Consider the following 23,464-nt stretch of genomic DNA (forward strand, 5'->3'; position numbering starts at 1 on the left):
CTCAGACTCCCTTTCACCCTCCCCAAAAATACAGTCAATGCATCAGGAGAGACAAGGGGGTGGGGGAAAGGTCTAGCTCCTTTTCCAGATCTATAGGACCTGGATCAAAAGGTTTATCAGTGTCAATGGAATCATTGTCCGAGTTGTCCTGTTCCCGTGCTTGGTCCTGTGTTGTGAGGGTCGCTGCAGTCAGTGACAGAAGCTTTGGGGGCAGAGGAGGTGTGGACGGAATCGCCATCACTGACGGTGTCTTGAGAAGAGTCGCGCTGTCGGTGGAATTTACAGCTTCCTCTGGTTTAGCACCGTTAGTAGAATTAGTCCACACTTGGCAAAGAGTAGTCAGAATTTGCCACCAAGATGCTAAATGCATTCCCGACACGGAGCTCCCCTCCGCGGCAGCATCATACAATTGGCTGCTGTATGTACACACTTTCATTCTTTCAGAGTCTCTAAAGTTTCTTGGCTGCTCACCTGTCTCGATGAATACAGGTGTTATCCTCGGGGTTTAGGTTGTCCGCCTGGTCCAGCCAGCCAGACGATCGGTCAGCCAAGCCGTCTCCTCCGGAACGCAGCCCTCTTCCACGAGCTGTCTTTTTTATCAACCAGCTCCGTCCTTATTCTTCCAAGGCTTCGGAACACCACCATAGGGGTCACCATTTGAGGAGACTGAGGCACGGACTCCCGGATCTGACTAGAAGACCCTTCATGAGTCCATATACGTCTCTTTCTGGGGACGAAGCCTGATTCCCCGTTACGGATTTCCCACAGCTCACCTCTCAACTCCGGAGGGATTTCAGGCCGGCTCCTGCTTCCTTTCAGCAGATCATTCAAAGTTCTGTGGGATTTGCTGCATGTCGCTCAGATAGGCGATTCGAGAGCCCTTCACGTCAGATCCTTAAACGCATCACGTCGGGGTCACCAATTTGCGGCAAATGAAGAGACGGGACGCAGCTTGATGCAAGCAAATGTCAATTTATTGTACAGAAGCACGAGTTTCTATACACTTTCAGAAGCTGCGCGTTTGAAACAGATTGGTTCTTGAAGCTAAGCCTTGCAGACTAGGCAATCCCTGATTGGTGGTTAGCTGCCATCAATTAACAGCAAGGTGTTACCTTTCCTTGGCGCCATCCGTCTCCCACCCCCCTGTGCTCTGCAAACATGCCTCATCGTGTTAATTGTTGTCTAGACAAGCTCGAGCACATTCCCCTCAGCTAACTGATTGCCATCATGGTCCTAGTTTCCAGACCGCTCCTGCACTCAACAGCTAATTAACTCTGGGACAAAATACGGTCCCGTTGGTAGGTCCTGGCAAAGACCTGAAACGAGAGCCGCAGAACTGCGGGAAAAGCTGAGGGACGCTTAGCACAGGCTCAGGGAAGTCAGAATTCTAAATCGGTCCGATGTACTGATCCTGGGGGAGGGAGACCCCTAAGCCGGCAGGACTGGTGGCAGCTGGGGCTCCAGAGAGGTATTCACTGGGATCTAATGGATGGGCTCCCGACCCAGAGACTGGAGAAATCTGTACAGACATGGTCAGGGCACAAAGTTAGTTTCAAGCCACCCCCTAGTGCCCCACCATCAATAGGCATCGTGGAAAAAGCTGATGAAGTAAAGAAACTATCCTCCATCCCCCGAAGGTGGGGGGGGAAGGGAGGGTGAATGTTTATTAGGCAACTCACCTTAAATTTGAGAGGAGATTTAATGATTACAGTGGCCGTTGGAAGACAGAAAAAACCAGTACTGACACAGGAGCACAAATCACTGCACTGACGCAGAGTGAGGCAGAGCAATGTGGAATTCTGACTTTGCCTAAAACCCCAATTGTCCTAAATGCTTTAGGGAAAACTCAGTCGGTCCCTGTGGCCTTGGTAACATTATGGATGCCTGGGGAGGCAGACCCAGGTAACACCCAGGCTGCAAAAGGCCCTTTCCCAACAAATCTTTTGGGCATAGATGTGCTGAAGGGCAGGCAGTGGTATGATACCCAGGGGATTTCATGGTCCTTTGGCACTCCTCAGATCAGAGAATTAGCTGAAACGTCCTGGGCAGAAGTGCGCCTGTTGCAAGCAGCACCTACGCTCCCCCCTTCCAGGATGACTGATGTGACAGCCTGTCCCTTGCCGTTAGGGGCCCGGAGGGGATAGCTCCTGTGACTGAGGATCTTAAACACCAGGGCATTTTAACATTCACCCGCTCCCCATGCAATTCCCCAGTGTGGCCAGTTGGTAAATCAAATGGGAAGTGGAGACTGACTGTAGATGATTGTCGACTTAATGCAGACACTGTTCCCTTGGCAGCAGCGGTGCCTAACGGAGCTGAGCGCATCTCACTCGTTCAGGAGCAGGCTCATGCGGTGATGGCCACAGCTGATGCGAAAGAGATGTTTGTCATGGGTCCCCAGCAAGAGGAGGACCGTGATCGTTTTGCTTTCACATGGGAGGGACAGCAGTACAGCTTCACTCGCCTCCCTCAGGGATATAAACATTCTCCCACCTTAGCACGTCATGCTTCGGCACGAGAATGAGCCCAAATTCTCCCAGACCTGGGAGTTAGAGTTTATCAATACATCGATGATGTTTTGATAGGAGGGGATGAAATTATTCCAGTACAGGTGACACAAGGAAAGATTATACAGCACTTAGAGTCTCTGGGACTCCAGGTACCAGAGGGAAAGACACAAACTGCTGCAAAGGAAGTGAAATTTTGAGGGATATGGTGGAGAGGAGGTTCAGCCTGTATTCCTCAGGACACCCTCTCAACACTAGAGCAGGTAAAAATTCCAGAAAATAAAAAGGAGCTGCAGCATGCCTCACGCTTATTGTTCTTCTGGAGAAGACACATCCCAGACTTTGCAATAATTGCACGACTCTTATATGACCTGCTGCGGAAAGGAGCAGCTTGGGAATGGGCTCCGGCCCACGATGAAGCGTTACAGCTTTTGGTGTCTGAAGCAAACACCCACCGGGCTTTGGGTCCTGTTCACCCCACTGACCTGTCCAGATTGAGTGGGGGTTTGCACACTCAGGATTGTCCGTTCATCTTTGGCAAAAAGGACCAGAAGGTCCTGCCCGCCCGATCAGATTTTACTCCAGGAGCTTTAGGGATGCTGAGAAACGGTACTCTAATTGGGAAAAAGGGTTGTTTGTAGTGAGTGTTGCTCTCAGAGAAGCGGAGCGAACCATACGCCAACAGCCTCTAATTTTAAGGGGACCTTTTAAGGTAATTAAACCTGTGTTCGCAGGAACTGCACCCTGCACCCCCCACCCCCTCCACCCGGGGTTAGGGTTAGGTTTTTGATTCAGACTATTAAGTACAAGACCAGGTGTTGTCCATGATCAAGTAGTCTAAAAATAGTAAAGCAGTAGCACTGGAGTCTACCCCAAAACAAACCCACTTGTTTAAAAAAGGTTTGGTGAAGGAGTATGGCATTATACAGGAAGATGTAGCATTTCAAAGACAGTAATAATATCGGTGAGTTATGGATTTACGCTAATGTATTTATTCAAACAGTATAGTACAAAGTACAAGTAATTAAGCTAATGTTCCAGGAGGTGACACTGCTCTGGTCATTTTCAGCTGTTCACATTATAGAATTCTGATCATTATAATCAGTGATTAATTTTTTTTACTTGAATGCCTTTTGTATTGTTGACTTCCATTTATTATGAATTTTCTAGTCTACCAGTGACTGAAAAAGTGTTAATTAGATTATGCTTTCTTTCAAGGAAAAATGAATTATTTGAGAAGAGGCCGATGCTTGTTCATAGTTTTAGCATTTTTGATTTTATTTAAGACTTTATAACAAATTACTAGATATGGCTGACTATATTCGGGTTGTGATTTGATACACGAGCAGAATATACTTTCATTTTATATTACGTATTATATATTAGACTTCTCTTTTCCTGGGATGGTAGATTGAAATTGTCATGGATAGAAAGAACTTGAGGAATTGCAATCCAAGTGGTGGTGTCAGCTTTTTGTAAATGCTAAGGTTTTTTCAGACTAAGCAAAGGTATTTGGGAGGTTATATATCTATTTTCAGCATCCAGTGCTTAAAGGGAGTGGGGGACATAACCTTAAATTTAAACCTCCTCTTGCCAGTTCAATAGAATTACAGGTGAAATGGTTCTAATTTCACCTTTTTATACTACCCAATTGAATGAATACCAAGGTGGGGGAAGTATATCAAATTACTTCAGGTGAAAAGTGATACATGCACTTACTCATTTGGTTCTCTCCAGATTTGGAATTAAAAACTTTACCACTTATTACATGATTCATAAATCTTTGTTGAAGGGAAATGCAACTGTTTCATACTCTTATGATTCTGATGCTTTTGATAATTTGAAAATGACTATTATAGAAATATTTAAAACTCCGTTTCCAAATCTGGCTAGTTTCTGTTACCATCGACTTGTTCCTCTGTTATGTAATTAGTTCTGTGACTAAAAAAATAGCCTGAAATTTACTGTCCAGTGAAACGGATAAGTTCTGGATACCTATTAATTGCAGAACTTGAAGGGTAGTTATTTAGTTATCGGACTTGCCAGCGCTGGCGAGAAGAGCCGGCCACGCCGCCTCTTGCTGCTCAGCTGCTCAGTACGAACCGCATCTGACCGTGCAGTTTGTCTAACCCAGTCAAAAGGTCAATTGTCCCAAACAGACCCTACTCAGCTGTGCAGCACTTGGAGTACACCAGGGTGCTCAGTGGCTCCAGGGACTCTGCCAGCGATGAAACCTGCTACTGCTGAGGCGGGGGAGCCCCCAGGCTTGGTGGAGGAGCGAGGAAGAATGGCACTGAGAAAAGAAAGGACAGGCAGCTGGGAATTCTTGCTTCTTCCTTCTGCTCCCCCGGTTGCTCTCAGCCTAAGGGTGGCCGCACAGATGCGTCCCCTGAAGGCCATCTTCTTCAGTCCTGTTGGCCATCAGTGTTTCTGGAGCTGTCGAGCAAGAGTGTTAGACTCTCTAGACACAGAATTCTAGAAAGCTCTCAAGAAACAAGCTCTGTTGTGCTTCCAAACTAAGATGCACAACATTTTGTGGAATTCTGATACTGGTTTTTGTTTAAATTAGCATGTTATCAGTTTCCTCTTCCCGCCACCCACCCCCTGATAACTGGAACCCATATTCTTTCCTGAAAGGTGGAATTTTAAGAGGTATCTTTTAAAGGTAATATGGATGATGTTGAAGTATTATATTAGTCACTGTTTGTCCACCAGGAAAAATGCTATCAGAAGAAATTATTCTTATTTAAATGAAGTTTTTTTCATGCTGTCACAGCTCTATTTTCTGTATCAGCTGCCTTCATGTATAATAGTAAAAATAATACAGGCTTATAAGTGATGATACTGTTAAAGCAGAATACCAGATTTTGATATACACTGTACATACCCAGCAACACTTCTGCAGGGTTGTACTGTGTAATATTAATGAGACTCATATGCTTATTTTTAATCAGTTTGCATGGAATGTGTAATATTAATGAGACTCATATGCTTATTTTTAATCAGTTTGCATGGAATAGGAAGCTAGTGTAGGGAGCTTTGGTGAAAATGGCATAAATGCTGGAAGAGTTTAATGGGAATTTTTAAATAATCCTAGGTCCAAAGCCTAGTCTTTTTTTTTTTTTTTTTTCAGTCTCGGGGTTGATGGAGATTGGGTTATAGAAATACAGAATTTTTTTAGAATAGGATTTTTTTAATACCATCCTGTTTTATTTTCTGTTGTGCATTTTTTTAAAGCAATTTTGCAGTATAGAGAAATACTAAAGTAATCATGACAACGAAAGTACCGTATTTCTTTAAACGACTTTTTTTTAATAGTCAGTGCTTCTCAGGGTAGGAATTGTGCATGTCTGCATTGCTGAATAGCATGTAGCATGGTAAGGCCTTAACTGGGGTCTGTGGTTACTCTTGCAGTCTAAATAAAAACTATGTAAAAAGCTCCAATGTAAAAACGGTTATACTGATGGGTTGGTTAGAAGGCATTCCAAAAGGGAGGTTTATTAGTATTACTCAACTAACAGGCACTTGGCTTTGTTTATTTACATTGCATGGCTTCTTTATTCAAGCAAGATTTATTCCTTAAGGTTGGATTAAATCTACACTTAGGCTCATTTTTATATTTAAAGAATTATTGGCCTTATCATCAAGCTTTAGGAGAAGGCAAATCATACGGGTTTTCTGAGCTTGTTTATGGCGCCGCTTGTTACTTGTCTTTCTACTCCACACCAATGCTCACGTTATAGGTAGATTTTTTTTACCTCTTAATTTTATACCCTAATACAGACATTTCCAACAAAACCTGTAGCTGTACAGTAGTTCTAATTGTCTGTTATTCATCTTTTCCTTCTTGTGAAGGAGTTGATACTGACTATTATCAGTAACACGCTCCAGGAGTAAGTGGATAGCAGTTTTACAACAGCGTATCTGTTTCTCTGACTAGTCACCTAAAGTTCTGTCCCTTTCTGTGCCATTCTTAGCCTGCCCTTCCCTGCCTCAGGAACGCTGCAGGTTCAATGTTCTACTATGAAAGTTACCAGATATGGTTTTAGAAGTTAAAATTAAAAGCATGTGCTGCTATGTTGTATCTAGAAATTAACAGCAAGATTTAGGTTTTAAAGCAGAGAAATACTGTGCTTAGTTCTCAGAAATATCGACAAACTTGCTTCTGTATTTTTCATTAAGTATATTCAAACGTGATATGAAGTGATCTGTCTTTTTATGGTGCGCCCCAAAATTGTTTGAGGATCTTCAAAAGCTATTTAAAGTAGAAGAGGGGTGGTAGAAAGTGCTTTTAAAGTATAAAGCTCCTGAAGTATTGTGGGTAGGAAGGTTAAAGTAAATTAGGTACAGAACAAATGTATCTTTGTGGTTCTTCCTGAATAATGGTTTTCCATGACAATTTGCAAGTGACACATTCGCTGAAAAGCACCTTGAACGTGTGCCACTCATAATAAAGGGGCAACATTAATGTCCAAGGTGTAAAGTATGAGAGTGTTCCTGTTTACTCCTGTCTCTGCTTAGAACAGTTTTGTACTTAGTCTTCCTTTGTATTTTAAGTTTCTTTCTATACAATGTCTTCAGAATGCTTCTAGCATTTAAACACATTTAAAATGTAAATACATTTAAGTTCCTTGTTACACTTCACAGGATTGTCTTGTGTTTGCTGCTAATAAAAAAGTGTTAAAACAAAAGAAACAAAACAAAAAACCTCTGAGGAAATTTTTTCATGGATTAAGGTTTTGTATAATGACTTTACGTGTAGAACTAAATCGTTTAAGCATGAATGTGATGTCTGCTTTTTTGTTGTTTGTATGTAACCTGAAGATGTGTTGCAGTATGTTGAACAAGTGTTGCAATTCAGACTCGGATATAAAATTTGCAAGTGAAATTTTTCTACAGTAAAGAAAGAAAAATTGTACTGCAGTGACTCAGATTTTTACAGGGTACTAACCTTTTTCAAGATTGCAAGCAATATATTTGAATTAAAATTTTGTTCCTCCTTCAGATTGCTTTGTGGAGGTGAAGAGGGATATTTTAAACGCATGCTGTGTGGGACTGCTGATTTATATGTGTATGTACAATTGTGTTTTGGAATGTCTTCAGTAAAGCAATTTTTACAAATGGAAGTAAGTCAGTTTTATCTGGAACAATTCTATATTAAAATTTTTAAAACAGCACTCATAGATTCGATGTTATCTTTAGGAAATACACAGGCATAAAGTCATCAAACAATATGTTCTTGTGCCCTGATGTTTTTCCATATGATAATACTGAAACATGTCAGCTTCATTTGTTGCAGGAAACAGAGGGCTTGAAGGAACAGAGCACCGAAAGCCAAATCCCATCCCATAACTCTTCAAACTTACTTTTCCCTCTCTCATCCCCACCCCGCAATCATATTTCCTGGAGTTCCCATCCATATTTGCATTCTTCTGGTCTCTCTGTTCTTTTTTTCTGAATCATACTTCTGGGGTTTTTTGTAGAGGAAAAGAACTGCTGAGAGAATGCCAAATAAGCAAAACTACTGTGTGTTGCCCTTGCAGTTCCTTCAACAGCCTTTAAAGTACTGAAGATTTCCTGGTTAAGAAGTGTTATACTACAAGGTTTATCAGCTGTGCAGTGTTCCCTGGCCAAGCTGGGAAAGGGTTTGTCAGAGGACTACATACTCTGCCTTATTTTATCTTAAAAGAAAAGTAGCTCTTCCTTGGTACCGTATTCAAACTGCCCAAACTGGTTTGGGAATGGTAGACTAGTGTGATGCTTAACTCTCCTCAAATGCTGCACAGCCTGGCTTCTGTTCCCATTTGATGTCTGCAGCTGGACGCTGAGTGTAGTCTTTCAGCTTCCAATGCTACTCATTTCCTTACTCCTTCCATATGTAAATAGCAGTTGTATGGGCTCTGTTCTCTTGCTTTCCCTTTTCAGTTTGATGATTGTAGAACCCTTTTAAGGGGCTGTTGAAGGAAAAGAGTCTCTTATGGAGCCATCCAGCAACATGACTTGGTTATTTGGTACCATCAGAGACAACTGAAATATGACTGAAACACATTTTGCAAGTAAAAAGTGACGCTGTGGTCAATGGAGGAATTTTGAAGAACAGTGTCCTAAATTTGTCTCCTCTGGTGGTTACAAGTCCACAACTAGTTACTTACACTATGAACAAAACATATTCTTGGATTAATTTATCTGATCTAGTGACATATGTAAGATCATATCTAGTTGACTGGGGAGAGTTGTGTTAGGTCATAGCGATCCTCTCATTCCTACTTCATCGCTTCTCAGCTTAACTGTGGCAGTTCAGTGTACGTGGCATGAAGTTACCAGCATTAAAGAAACGTCGGTTCTGTCGTAGGTGTCCTGCTGTAGCACACTGGGTATCTATACAGAAATGATGATCTATCTCCATCTATGTGGAGTCTAGAGAACATCTCTTCCAGAAACCACTTGAGAATTCTTCAGCGCCTGGTCCAACACTCCCAATCTGTTGACCTTTATTTCTTAAAGAGATAAACATACAGCAGAGTGTATGCGTGAGATTATACACATGTGTAAACACACATTAGGTTATTTTTTTTAAAGAAAGGAAACCTGGTGGTGTGTGATCAATGTACTTGGATGCATATGCTTCTTTTGAGGGTGAAAGGTATTAGGTGTGCTTTTTAATGATGATCAGTTCAAGAGCTTGTATTAACTAGAATTCCTGGAACTCTTCAGCCATTACACAGAGACTGGCATGTACTCAGTCTCTGTCAGGTGTAAATTCAGCATATGCAAGTGATGCAGCTGCTAACCTCCAGTACGCCTGCAATAGAGATTTTTCACTTACTGATGTTTGCCTAGAGTCTAAAAATCAGTATGACTAAAAATGTATGTTTTCAAATATGCTAGCCTATGATGTAACCTAGAAGTCACCATTATCACCTAAATCATACCTGATTTCATCTGCTCATTAGCTGCGTTTTCTTGCTCAGAATCTCTCACTGTCTTCATTTCCATCAAAACAGGCAGCTGAGTGGGAAACTTGGGGACTCCTGTGTCTGCTTATTTTTACCAAAGGAACTTCTGTCATTTCATAAAAACTCTCATTTTTTGATTCAAGTACAGTTTTATTTATTTTACTTATAACACTTATGTGTGTTTCTAGAACAGTGTATGTAGATTTGGAGAACAGGAGGAGAAGGGACGACAAGAGGTCACCTGCTCTATACACCAGCCTAAGGACAGGCTTATCTCTCTACATGGGTGCCAATATTTTCTGTTAAAACCTCTATGATTAAGGTTTTAAAACAGCCCCGGTCAACACCACTTGTAATACTTTACTGTCCTTACTACTAAAAAGGATTTCATAAGGCTGAGTATCTTCTTTTGATATCTTTAGTAGCTAATACAAATTTCCCTTAAGCTTATTAGTTGTCCTATCCACTGTGGACATGAAAATTGCTCTCGCTTTATGCAGCAACCTTTTGCACGTGTGGTACACATTTGCACATCACATCTCTCTCCAATTTTTTCCTTTCTTCAGATAAACTGGTTAAATCCAATTTATCTATCTTTTCCTAAAGCTAGAAACCATGATCACCACTCCTGGTATTTCCCCTACCTCCATTTTTCTCAGAACTTTCTTGAAGGATAGAGCCCAAAACTATACATGGTACTGCTGGGCTTCTTTTCTAAAGTTGCTTTATAATAATGTTTACACAGATATCATGGTCAACTTGTCTAGTAATTCCTCTAGAGCCTGTGAGACTCTATGCCTCTGCTGAACTTTGTTCCAGTCTCAAAGCAAGCTGTGCAGTGACACCATCTGGTTTGGTTTTGCCTATAGAGTTCTTCCGCATTTAAATTGCTGTTTCAACCTAATTCAGTTTAAGCTGCTTTATACAAACTCTCTCCTTTCCTTGTAATAGCTTTGTGTCCTCATTCGGTGCTGCCCACACAAGACTTCTCCTGTTTTCAGGAATAGAGCTGGCGTTTCTCCCACACGAAACGTTTGTGAGGAGGGGGCTCAAAGGCTGTTGTCTTACGCAAGCAGCTTCTTTCTTACAGACTTCCATGAAACTCCATTTTATCTTTTTTTCTTTGTCAGTAATCCAGAATAAAAGGTTAACAGGAACTGTAGAGTTACATATAGCTTTACAAGCAAGAACTTAAATAGTTAGGCATACTGACTTCAAGGGGGAAGTCAGGATAAAAAAAAATGTAAACCAAATAATACTGTGGCTAAGAGATGAAAAACATATTACTGTTACTGCATTTGTGAAAATGGTAGCAATTTTTATGGTAAGTAATATTTTTTTCTCAAGGTACTACAGTTGAATGTGATTTACAGAAATGAGCTGTGGTGTTTTGTTGGGGTTTTCCCCCTTTTCCCTGTTAGTGGGCAGGAAAGAATCAAAGTGCAGGGAGTTTTTTATTGCTGCATTTGAGTATGGTCTTTTTGAACAACCTGCCTGCCGAGTTTGTTAGGAATCTTACTTAGATGGCACTGTTTGTTACACTTGTTAATAAATTGTTATAATAGTTATATATATATATTAAATTGTTAATAAATAGTAGCTTGAAATGTGTGGGTGAAGTTGCACTGATAGCTGAGCTGATTTAACAGCTCAACAGTGCCAAACAAAAATCTTCCTCTTTTCTGCCGGTGTGCCTTCCACCTCCCCTTGTATAAGCTTCATTCCGAATGCTCTAAGATGCTGCAGCTCGCTAAACTATTAGACAAAAGAACAGTTCTTTGCCAGATTGTGGAGCTGGATCAGCTTAGCACAAGGGCTAAAGAGCACCAAAAATGGCTTAATGCAGAACTAGAAGTTGGTGCATGGGGAGGAAGGAGGGGTTCAGGTTTTGAAGAGGAGCTGATTCTTCATCCTTTAGTGGACCTGAGCTATTAAGTTGGCTCCAAGGTATGCAATGCTACCCTTTGAGAAGCTGAATTGTACAACATGTTTTTCAGGAAAAAATGTTGTGCCCAGAAGTTGTGGTAAATTCTTCTGAGTCCCTATCATGTGTCCGCCTGCCCCCCCCGTCAAAACTAAATGCATGATTTGAGTCGATCTGTCCTCTTTAAGACTATACGTATTTTCTTCTGATCTGTTTCTGTTATTTTTTAGAAAGGCTTGTCTTTTTTTGTTGTTGCTGTTTGAATTGCTGATGCAGTAGCTACCAGAAGGCGGAAGATGACCTCACCAAAAGCCAAGAAAGGCACAGCATCCAGAAGGGGAGTCCAGAAGTAAATTATAGATGGAACAACAAATTAAGCTGCTCTTTGGCTTACCTCTGGGTTGTCTTTTTTTTTGGTTACCATAGCACTGGAATCTATTTCTTTCCTTTTAAAGTGATGAATCCTGAAAACATTAATGTTGTTTGTACCTGTTTTGAAGAATAGATGTTTTATTAAAATAGATGTTTATTAATTAGATTTTTTATTAAAATATTTGCATAATTTACGAATACTTCAATACGAATGCAAAGTTTTGCCAACTTTGAAGTGAGGATGTGTTTTCTTTATACACACAAATCCATATCTTAAAGGCAAACTAAAGTGCTTTTTCTGCTTTATAATGTAGAAATAAAGCTTTATTTACTTTTGTTGTGGGTACTTTACAAAGAACAGTGGTGTTGCATCTGATTTCTTCTAATTTTGAGTAAGTCCTATTGAGGGCCACTTAGATGTACACCAAGAGGAAGTCTGAAATGGTAGAGACACCTTTTAAATATTTTTCGAGTGTTTGAATTGAAAAAAGAGAACGTAAGACAAAAATCACGTCCTTGCATTCCAGTTTGTTACAAAATAAGTTTAAACAATTATTTGGAGAACAGGTAGTGAATGTTAGTTATTTTTTTCATAGTATTTGTGTTTGTGTCACTTTTCTAATTATTCAGATTTTCTCTGGAAAGGAGGAGACCAGTATTTCAGACATAGAGCCCAGGGCAAAGAAAAGAATAAACCAAAATCCAAGGTCCATTCTCAACTGCCCCCTCAGGTTTTCTTTTTATGTTAGTGAAAAGTTGTAATTGTTAATAATTTTGTAAAGTGTCTAGTTCCAGTGAAAGCTTGACTTGCATGTGCTTCTCATAACAAAATAATGGTTTACCTTTTTTTCATAGTTGAGAAGCATGTAACCTACCAAAACCTTTCTTAAAAGTACTTCCTTGCCTGGCTTTGAATCTTGTTTTCAGAGTTGTAAGTAAAAAAATGCAGTGTTTAATTTTGGTGTGAAATACCACTACTTTACATTTAGATACTGCAAAAAAAAAAAACAAAAAAAAAACAAAAAAAAAAAACCAACCAAAAATTGTTAGGGCATGAACATTATTCTTATCAGGGAGACTGCTTTATGAAGTTCGGCAAACCAAAACAAATGCATATGAGCCAGTGGGTGGTGTATTTGTGTGGATGCCCAGTGCTATGCTTGCTTGATTTTATGGCTGAATCGCTACTGAAATAAATATGTTACAGCATAAAATGTTGAATGAACGCCGAGGTTATGTTTTGAAAACATATGTTTTGAATCAAATTCAGGATGGGTATAAGATATTTTTTAGATGGTGCTGCTTTGCTAATTTTTACAGGAATAAGTTAATATAAAATATTAACATAATTCCCGATGTCTGTTACAGCTAGCATTAAGGAGGGTCAGTTACTTTCCTGAGTAGTTTGACAGACTTTACTCACTGTTTTATCCTAGTGAGCTGCCAGATTTGGGATGCCATAATAAGAGTAATGCAATTAGGTTTTCTGCACGTTGTCTGGTTGACTTCTTAGTTAAGAGTTTCTTTCCCTTTGGGAATAAGACTAGACAGCCTGTCATTTGCTATTACTAATTCTGCTTAAGATTATCACTGGAGCTTTTTTTGTAATTAGCTGTCTTAGTTGGCTCTTAAATTTTAATAGCCAATTGAAGCTACATTTTAGCCAAGTTCCATACCTAAATTGCATTCAGTCCATTAACAAAGTTGGTTAAAAGGCTCTTAAAAGAAAAGCCAATAGATGGTGGTTAGCACTTCCATGTTTGCAGCAGTAGCAGTACCAGCCTCCAATGAACATTCTCAAGAAATGGCACTTCCTTCTAGCAAAGGAAAAGAACAAAGAATGACCGAAATTTGTTTTGGGAAGAAAGGCTGATTATGCAGAATACTTGTAGAAAAAAAATAAAATTGAAGTGCGTCTTTTCTGGAAGAAGGTGGGAGAGATGCAGAAGGGAGAAATTAATGGTTCTGCTCAGACTTGACAGGGTCTGGAAAAGCCAAATAAATGAAGTTACGTTTTTCTCCATTTCAGCTGATCAAAATTATTAGCAAAACCATCTGAAGCACCTTGTGGTGGAATCGTCACCTTGCTGAGTTTAGTTTGTAAAACATCCTGCCAGACATTAAAAAAACTGTAAGCATGCCAGCACATAGGCTCAGAGCACCGCTTCTCTAGTTGATAGACCCTATAATTTTCTTTTATACTGAAGACCATGGCTGGATACCTCAGCCTCCCAAATAATTTAATGTAACATCAGTCTGAATTTTTATCCCTAATAACACTTGTTTAAATTAGATTTTTCTCCTCTTTTCTTTCTTTAAGGTGTAGACAGGAGATTAACAGCCTTTGGATCATCCCGTGACAAATAATGGCTTTCTCAGACTTTTCTGCTTTTTAAAAAATAAATAAATCTTTACTGCTGTGAAGATATCAAATATTAATACTGCTACAGTTTTAATACAGAGTCTACTAGTTGCTGATGAGTTGTTTCAAGGATGGTTTGCAATGCCCTGTATGTGTGACGATAGGTAAGTATCAGTGGCTTCATTGCAGGAGGCGTGAGGCAAAACCCAGATTATGTCTGAATAATCAGTGTGTGTGTGTATCTATCTATCTATCTATCTATCTATCTATCTATCTATCTATCTATCTATATGCTTTTACCAGCATATATAGTGGGACATCTAAATTAGAGTTTCCAGAGTGCACCACTTCCATTGTTCAATAAGACGTAGAGCTGGAGCTCTTTGAACATGAGTTGGATCCTGTTGCTTGTAGCTGACCTGCAGAATCAAACCGACTGGAAATGCTCTGTGGCAGTAAGTGCCGGTTCCTTCATCTCTCTTGCTGTTCTGGGGGTGCTGGGCTCTCTGTGACGATGCAGTACTCAAAGGGGGAAGGAATCTTATCTGTCTGAAGGTTGATTTTCATGATGTCCTTTCTCACAGGTAGGGAGAAAGCAGATGTGGTGGGATCAACTTCTTTGGAAATTCCTAGAGTCCTAGTTGATCTCATGGATAGCTTTATGCAACCGCATGCTAACTCACATGCATTTCAGTTTTCTTCCCCCATATTTTCAAGACTGAGCAGCTGAAGATTTAGAAAGATGATTCTATGAATTCTTGCTTCATTTTAGGCCTTCTTTATCTCTATAGATGATACCTCTATAACAACAGTTTTGGGGTTTTGCGTGTTTTGTTGTTTGGTTTTTTTTTTTCCTTTTCTCCTGAAGTGATACATAAAAAAGGGAATATACTATTTCTGTGAATTGTTTTGCCTGGATGCAGAATAAGCCGGACAGCTTAGAAAAATGCAGCAGCTCTAATTGGATGCTACAGACTAGTTTTTCTCTGCACTGATGGGCCATGTTTTTAAACATGAAGTCAACCAGCAGTATTGCACTTGTACTTCTTTCTAGTTGTCTGTGTTTCATTTTATCTCAATCCAAACCTGTCTTCTTTCAGACTAGAGCATATCCTGCTCATACAGGCTTTCATGCCAGATTTTAATGCCCTTGCATCTAGGTCTACTGCATACAAATAACTGAAGCATTTTCAAATGGACCTCAAGTTCCACAGCTGCCTAAGCTGCTGACAAGTGAATCCTGACAGCTTTTTCTCCATCATTGTGAATGCTGCAACAAGCCAAAATTGAGGTTTTGCATTTTCTCAGGGATATCCCAAACAGTGAAAGAGTTGTGGAGGAACTGTTATTTGATGGGAGAAAGATTGCCTCCCGTATTTCTGCCCCTTGTGTTGGAAGGTCAGCTTTCCAACCCTGCAGACCTCAGCTGCTGTGATGGGTTTTCACAAGTATACTCAAAAGAAAAGTGACAAGAGCACAGTGAGACAGCTGTGAAGTGTAGTAGAAGTGAAAAGAAAATAGACGTTTATGAACTTTCCTGAACTAATTCCTTTTGCCAAACCACTCCAGACAGGAAGAAGCTGGCACAGTGGTAATCTGCATCTGCAGCTCCTGAGAGAAGGAAAATGCTGCTTTGGCAAATGGAGCAAGAAACCTAGAAAATTAAGGATTAATATGTTCATTTATAGAGAAGCAGTGAGAACACAGTAAGATGAAATACAACCAAGGAGGATGCATTTAGAAGACAAAAGAGCCCTGGAAGGGAAGGTACTTAGCTTTGTTCAGAATGCAAACTATAACACGCAGTTCTTGGAACTGGTGAGTTGCACAGCTGAATGTTAAAAGAAATTAGTTCATACCACACGAAATACACAATCTGTGCCTTGAAAACCTGAAGGTACTTTTCTTTTCTGCCAGGAGAGGAGTGGAACACTGGATCTACTTGAAAGTAAGTAACCCTCCAGCTAATTTTATCTATCTGCTGCTAAACTTCAACAAAAATAGTTTTATTAATAAACTGAATTCCTTTCTGAAAACAGATATATCTATACAAAATAAAAATGCCTTTATTCCTGCTTTCTCACTAATCTGTCATTATGGAATTGTTTCCTTTGGAACGGTGAAGGTGGATCTGCACTAGCACATGTGCAGTCCCTGACTCGCTTCTAATAACGCTTGGTGATAGCCATAGTGACAGGTATAGAGCAAACGGCACCACATTCAGAAGACAATATGGTGCTGAAAATATCTGGACATGGTCTAACAACTAGTTCCTTTTGTCACCTTTTCCTTATTCGCCAGCCTAGATATTTCCAAGGGGGAAACTTCTGGACCTTTTCTGGTGCTATACAGAGACCTGCCGAATTCACAGCATCTGTGACAAGGGCTACAGCTTTCTCCATGACTTTGTGATGTTGTGCTGCCACTAAAAGGTCATCTATATAATGATACAATAACACAGTAGGCATAGCATTTCGGACAGGACTGAGTATTTTTGCAACGTACCATTGACACATTGTAGGGCTATTTTTCATACCTTGTGGCAGTCCAACCCACTGATATCTCTGCAATGGAGCTTGCATGGTGATGCTTGGAAATGAAAAGGCAAATTTCGGGGCATCATCTGGATGTAACGGGATACTGAAAAAACAATCTTTAAGATCTATGACAGTTAGATGCCAATGTCGAGGGATCATAGTCGGGGACGGGAGCCCGGGTTGGAGGGCTCCCGTATCTTCCATAGCATCATTAATTTTTCTAAGATCATGGAGCAAGAACCACTTGCCAGTTTGTTTTTTAATAACGAAAACAGGTGAATTCCATGGGCTAGTAGAAGGTACAATGTGTCCTTGGGACAGTTGTTCTGAGACTAAGTTTTGAAGTGCGCGAAGTTTTTCCAAAGGAAGGGGCCATTGATCCACCCAAATAGGAACATCAGTCTTCCAAGTTATTTTCAGGGTGTCGCGCACTTCAATGGACCCATCTAAAAATGTGTACGGATGGACATTCCCGATTGTGACAATATATCACATCCCCACAAAACCATAGGGACAGGCAGCACAAAAGGTTTAACAGAAGCCACATGTCCCTCTGGTCCTTGAATTCGAATTAGTTCCAAACTCTGACGACTGTTACCGGTGCCCCCTATCCCAGCCAGTGTCTGAGAGACATTAGTCAGTGGCCATTGCGGAGGCCATTTGGCTTGAGAAATTACTGTGACATCAGCTCCAGTGTCAATGATCCCATTCAGTGCTATTTGTTGGTCATTGTAAATAAGGGTACACTGATACATAGGTCGCTGTGGAAAAATAGATTGTGCCCACAAAATGTGAGGCAACCCTGTAGAACCAAAACCTCCTCTCCTCTGCAGAGGGTGATCAGTGGTAAGAGAGCTTACCCCTGCCGGGATCAGAATCAATTGCGCTATTCTACTACCCTGAGATATCGTACAAGGTGGAAATGGAGTCCATGCCATGATTTTGATTTTGTCCACACTGTCAGAGTCAACAACACCCGGTAAAACAAAGAGACCAGACAATGTTGTGGAAGACCTACCAATTAACAGAGCTTGTGTATCGGGGGGTAATGGTCCTTTGACATTTGTTGATAATAAATGAACCGCGGAATCATGCAGTGTTACTGTGTGTGAGGTTGCCAGGTCCAATCCAGCGCTGCCTGAGGTTGCTGGACAGAGACTTGAGGTGTCGGTGCTTCTCTCCGAGCTTGTTGAAATGTCAGCTGTGGCACTTGTGTCTGTGCGCGTCGCTGCCCCGTGCTCCGTGGTTGGTTTCCCTGTATCGGTTGTCCCTGGAAGTCATACTTAGGTCAACATCGATTAGCATAATCACGCCCTTTCTGACGTGTCGGACAAACTCCAGGACCAGGAGGTTGTTGTTTGTTCCCCGCAGCCCGCGCAAGACAATTTCTCTTTAGATGACCAGGCTTACCACAACCATAGCAATTCCCCACACCACGCATCGTTGCAAAAGCAGCAGCCATAGCTTCAAACTTGTGGTCAACCGTACCGATTCGGTTACATGCTTCCACCATTTCCACCAGAGTGGGGTTCGGGTTGGGAAGAGACTTCAGTAGCCTTTTACAATCAACATTAGCATTTTCAACAGCTAGTTTTGTTATCAATATATCCCGAGCTTCCGCATTATCTACTTGACGTTCCAAAGCCTGTTTTAGTCTACCAATAAACTGCATATAAGGTTCTCGAGACTCCTGAGTGATGTTAGTAAAGGCTTTTTGTGGCTTTTGTACGTCAGGGACCTGGAAAAAAGCCTTTTTCGCCTCTTCTCTAATTGCCTCGAGAGCCGCACGGGGGCAGTGTTGAGCCTGCGCTACCGGATCAGCACGTGCACCGGTGCCCGCAAGATGCTCTATTGCCAGTGCAGCTGATGCAGCATCATTATGGTTAACGTACGTGAGCAGGAGTGCTTGCAGTCCCCCTCTCCAGTGCGACTCCCATAACGTGTACTGAGTCGGGGTTAGCAGCAATCGTGCTAAAGATTTCAAATCATGAGGAGTCATGACATAAGTATCAAACACAGAAGATAACAGACTTATAAAACAGGGAGAAGAAATACCACGTTCCGTAACCGTGCGGCGCAGTTCTTTAACAACCAAAAAAGAAAGAGCCTCCCATCGTGCTCCCCCTGCCCGACCCTGAGAATACAAGAGCGGAGCAACTATAGTTTTAGCCATTTCTAGATCCCCCTCCTTTAATACTTGTTTCTTTATTTTTGCCCACACATCACGTAGATCAGGAGGGTATAAATCAGGTTCTTGTTCAGGCTCTACCGGTCCCGGGTCAAAGGGGTCTTCTTCTGGCAGATACTCCACTGCATTGACACCCAGGGGTTTAGAGCACTGTGATTTAGAGGCTGACAAGGACAGGGCTGTAGGAGCTTGCGACTCCTCCTCCTCCTCTCCTTCCTCTGCCTTTTCTTTTTGTGCTTTCAGAGTCTCAAAAATAACTCTCCACGAAGAGAGCAGACGGTGGGACTCAGTATTGCCTTTTGTCGCAGAATCCCACAATTTCACCCCTGTGTCGTCCCAAAGTTCCCGCGTGAAAATTGTAGATGCGGTCACTGCAGGCATATTTACTTGCACCCACTTAAGCATTGCTTTAAGGTCATGCCCAGAAATACTTTTCTCATGTTTGTTAGGGAGACCTTTCATAAGCTCATATACGTCTCTTTCCGGGGACGAAACCTGATTCCCCATTACGGATTTCCCACAGCTCACCTCTCAACTCCGGAGGGTGTTCTGGCCGGCTCCTGCTTCCTTTCAGCGGATCATTCAAAGTTCTGTGGGATTTGCTGCATGTCACTCAGTCAGGCGATTCGAGAGTCCCTCCACATCAGATCCTTCACCAGATCACGTCGGGGTCACCAATTTGCAGCGAATGAAGAGACGGGACGCAGCTTGATGCAAGCAAGTTGTCGGTTTATTAGTGATTTTCTTACACTTGTATACGTTTCTACTTTCTACATATTACACACTGAATGGTTAAATCTTAAGCGTAAAAACCACTGATTGGTTGATATTTAAGGCACACCGTTAGAACAATAGAAACTTATTAGTTTATCTAAATCTTAAGCGTAAAAACCACTGATTGGTTGATATTTAAGGCACACCGATAGAACAATAGAAACTTATTAGTTTATCTTGACATAGCAATAATTTCTATTCCAAAGTTAAGGAGTTTCTTTCTAGGCGGCTTTCTTGATTAACAAAGTTACATATCGGCGCCATCCGTTCCCTTATCTGGCTACTTGTTTCTCTGTCCGCCTGGCTGCCTCCTCAGCTGTAACGGCTCAGGGGTCTGCAGTTAGCTTGTTCCTTGGTTCCCAGGGCTTGTGCCCTGCAAGTTCTAACAAGTCTCTGTTCATCAGGCTATCAGTACTTGGACTCCTGTCCTTGAGGCCTTGTCCTACAGTGAAGTCTTAGGGTTAAGTTTTAGGGTTAAGTCCTAGGGTTAAGTCTTTGGGTTAAAGTTTTAAGATTAAATCTCAGGGTTAAGTCTTAAGTTAAAGTCTTAAGTTTAAGACTAAGGGTTAAAGTTTTACGGTTTAATCTCAGGTTTAAGTCTCAAGGTTAATCTCAGGGTTAAGACTTAAGGTTGAATCTTTAGGTTGAGTCAGGGTTAGGTCTTAAAGGTTAAGTCCGTAGTTTAAGTCTTGGGGATTGTGGATAACTGGCTAGCTGAAAAAGTTCACATAGACATAGTCCAGCTGGCTGGACAAAAATGCACATCGCGCTCAGCTTATCTGAAGTAAAGCAAAAGTTACACAATAACAGGAAGACTGCAGTGGGAAAAGAATGTTGCAGGTGGGAACAGATAACTACAGAAGAGAAACTAGGGGCGGGCTTGGTAATATGTATGAGCTAATTATAAGAAGGCATAAAAGGTGACTGTAAGGGACAATAAATGAAGTCTGCTGATCACTCATATTGAGTGACTGTGTCTTCCCTCCGTCGCAACAAATGGCGCCCGAACAGGGACCCTAGAGAGGTCTGAACCTGCGAGCCACGGTTCGACGGAGATTCGGGTACCGGTCCTGAAAGCAGCGCAGGAGGCGGAAGGGCACAGTCCCCGCGCCCGGGAGCACCTACAGAGGGTCCCGCCGGCCACACATCGCCGAAGTCTCGCAAAGGCTGCAACAGCGCTGACGAAGGTGTGGAGAGACAAGCGACGTACGATTCGCTCATATGCTTTTTAGAAAAGCGGAGCGTGCAGGACATAGATTGTAACAAGGAATTACCCGGGTTATTAGCGTATGGGATAGCATCCGGGACCCCCGCGGCAGCGGCGAGCGGCGGCGCACAGCCCGGCAGGCCCCTTCCCGGCTGCGGTTTCTCTCCAAGGCGGCACCCCCCCCCCGCCCCCCCCCTCCCCCTCCGATCGGCGCCATGGCGATGCAAGCGGCCAAGCGAGCTAACATCTGGCTGCCCCCAGAGGTCAATCGGATCCTCTATATTCGGAACCTGCCGTATAAAATCACAGCGGAGGAAATGTATGATATATTTGGGAAATACGGACCTATTCGACAAATCAGAGTTGGAAACACTCCTGAAACAAGAGGAACAGCTTAAGCTTCTCAAGGAAAAATACGGAATTGATTACAAACCCACCCCCCCAAAAAAAAAAAAGTGCTTCAGATGTCCTCTACAAGAAATGGGTTTCTGCCTTGAACTAGCAAACATCTCTGTGTTTAAAATGAAGCCTTTTTGCCTTGATGGAGATAATTTATTCTGTATTCTGTATTTATGCTGTATTCTGAATGTGGAAATTGGTTGGGACTAGGAGGCTGGCTTAAAGGCATTTTGCAAACGGGATTATTATTTTTGATCATTATTGTAATAATAGTTTTTTGATCAAAACCAGCCAAAATTATTTGTAAACATTAAGCATATCTGAAGAGAATGCCTTTATTTGAATCAGCAGTTAAGGTGTAGTTTAGTCTGATGCTGTGGTTTTATCTGCTCCTGGTGAATTTTTGAAGTGATGAAATCAGAGATACAAGGTATACTAAGAGTTATGAGGTAATAAGGTAATAAGCTAAGTAAGGGTGCTGGCTTTTATATCTACAAGTGCAATATGCATTTATGTAGCAAAGAGAAACTTTAACAATAATGTTGCTTGAGCGAGATGTGCATGTGACAACTTGGGAAAAGGGATATCACAACTGGAGTGCAACAGTGTTTCTATGTCTGGCAGAGTGAAATCTTTCAAGACCTGAGTTTAGACAGTCTAAAATAAATTGTTAGTATTCAGAAAACCCATCTTAAGCCTCTTTTGCTTCCATAGTGTTATGGAAGTCAACTGCTATTGTAGAGAATTAATGATTTTTTAATACATATTAACAAATACTACTATTTTAACTTGAGGCAGTTGAGTGAGAAATACTCACGTGTAGCATTTGAGGGAATGTCAGCATAAATCGCACTTACAGTAAGACTGCATTTTTAATTACTGTACTCGTTAAGATTTGATGATGCCATAAGGCTAAGGCCTTTTATCACGGATTGGTTCTGAACTAAAAGGTGTGTGCACACGTAGATATGCACATTTGTGTTATTTTCCTTAATTGGCTACAAAATAATATAATTAGGTTGGGGACTAGATCTTGGGAATTTGTCTATTATACTTCTGTTTGTTAAGGAACGTGCATAACACACAGCACCCATGTAGGCTTGGCTTGTGGCATAGTTGTCAAATTTAGCATAGACATTCAGACAGATAAGCAAGGTACTCTTCTTGTGTGTATCACCTACAAGCCATTATGGCTTAGTGTGTAAATCTGTATGTAACTGTTGAAAAATCCACTTAAGAATGTATATAGCTTAGAACTAATTTTTCCCTTTGTTAATTCTTTGATATCAATGAGGTATTCTTCAGAAAATGTATGGACTGGTTGGTTGCATAAGGGCAGTTGTTATTTGGACAGAAAATTGTTAATGGTCAGGGATTTTCCACTAAAATATTTGCAAATATTCCTAGTCAAACATCAGTTTGGTTTCTTTTTGGGTTTTGAGCTTGCATTAGTCCATGTTCAGAACTTTAAAATTACCTTTGAATTTTTTAAACTTTTTATATCACTGGAACAGAAAGAGCATCTAAATTAAAGCTTCAAGCTAACTTTATTTTTCAAGTATTTCTGGAATTATCCTTCTGAACTGAGATTTTATAAGTTGGCTGTGTATTTTCCTGTGTTAAAACACTGTTATTGAAAATGGTCAACCAAGCCCATGTCGCCCAAAATAAAAACGGGGGAATTGTGGATAACTGGCTAGCTGAAAAAGGTCTCATAGACATAGTCCAGCTGGCTGGACAAAAATGCACATCGCGCTCAGCTTATCTGAAGTAAAGCAAAAGTTACACAATAACAGGAAGACTGCAGTGGGAAAAGAATGTTGCAGGTGGGAACAGATAACTACAGAAGAGAAACTAGGGGCGGGCTTGGTATTTAGGCAACTAACCAATAATGAGCTTAACTTTTGTAATATGTATGAGCTAATTATAAGAAGGCATAAAAGGTGACTGTAAGGGACAATAAATGAAGTCTGCTGATCACTCATATTGAGTGACTGTGTCTTCCCTCCGTCGCAACAGGGGATAATTCTTAGGGTTAAGTCTCAGGGTTAAGTTTCAAGGCTAAGTTTCAATGTTAAGTCTCAGGGTTATGTCTTAGGGTTAAGTCTTAAGGTTAAATCTTAAGGTTAAGTCTTAAGGTGAAGTCTTATGGTTAAGTCTTAGGGTTAAGTTTTAGGGTTAAGACTTAAGATTAAGTCTTAGAGTTATGTCTTAGGGTTAAGTCTTAAGGATAAGACT

At 41.2% G+C, this 23,464-nt stretch overlaps 1 long non-coding RNA gene across 1 annotated transcript in view; it reads right to left on the reverse strand.

Moving 5' to 3' along the window:
• Nucleotides 1–607: 607 nt before the first annotated feature.
• The window catches only part of LOC308058115, a 28,344-nt gene continuing 5,487 nt past the window's right edge, over nt 608–23,464 (reverse strand). The window contains exon 2 of the long non-coding RNA XR_013925666.1: nt 608–951. This is a non-coding gene — a long non-coding RNA (uncharacterized lncRNA). The remainder of the gene's footprint in view (nt 952–23,464) is intronic.

This window comes from Falco punctatus (genome assembly GCF_963210335.1).
Source record: "Falco punctatus genome assembly, contig: scaffold_54, whole genome shotgun sequence".
In the NCBI taxonomy this organism is placed as follows: domain Eukaryota; kingdom Metazoa; phylum Chordata; class Aves; order Falconiformes; family Falconidae; genus Falco; species Falco punctatus.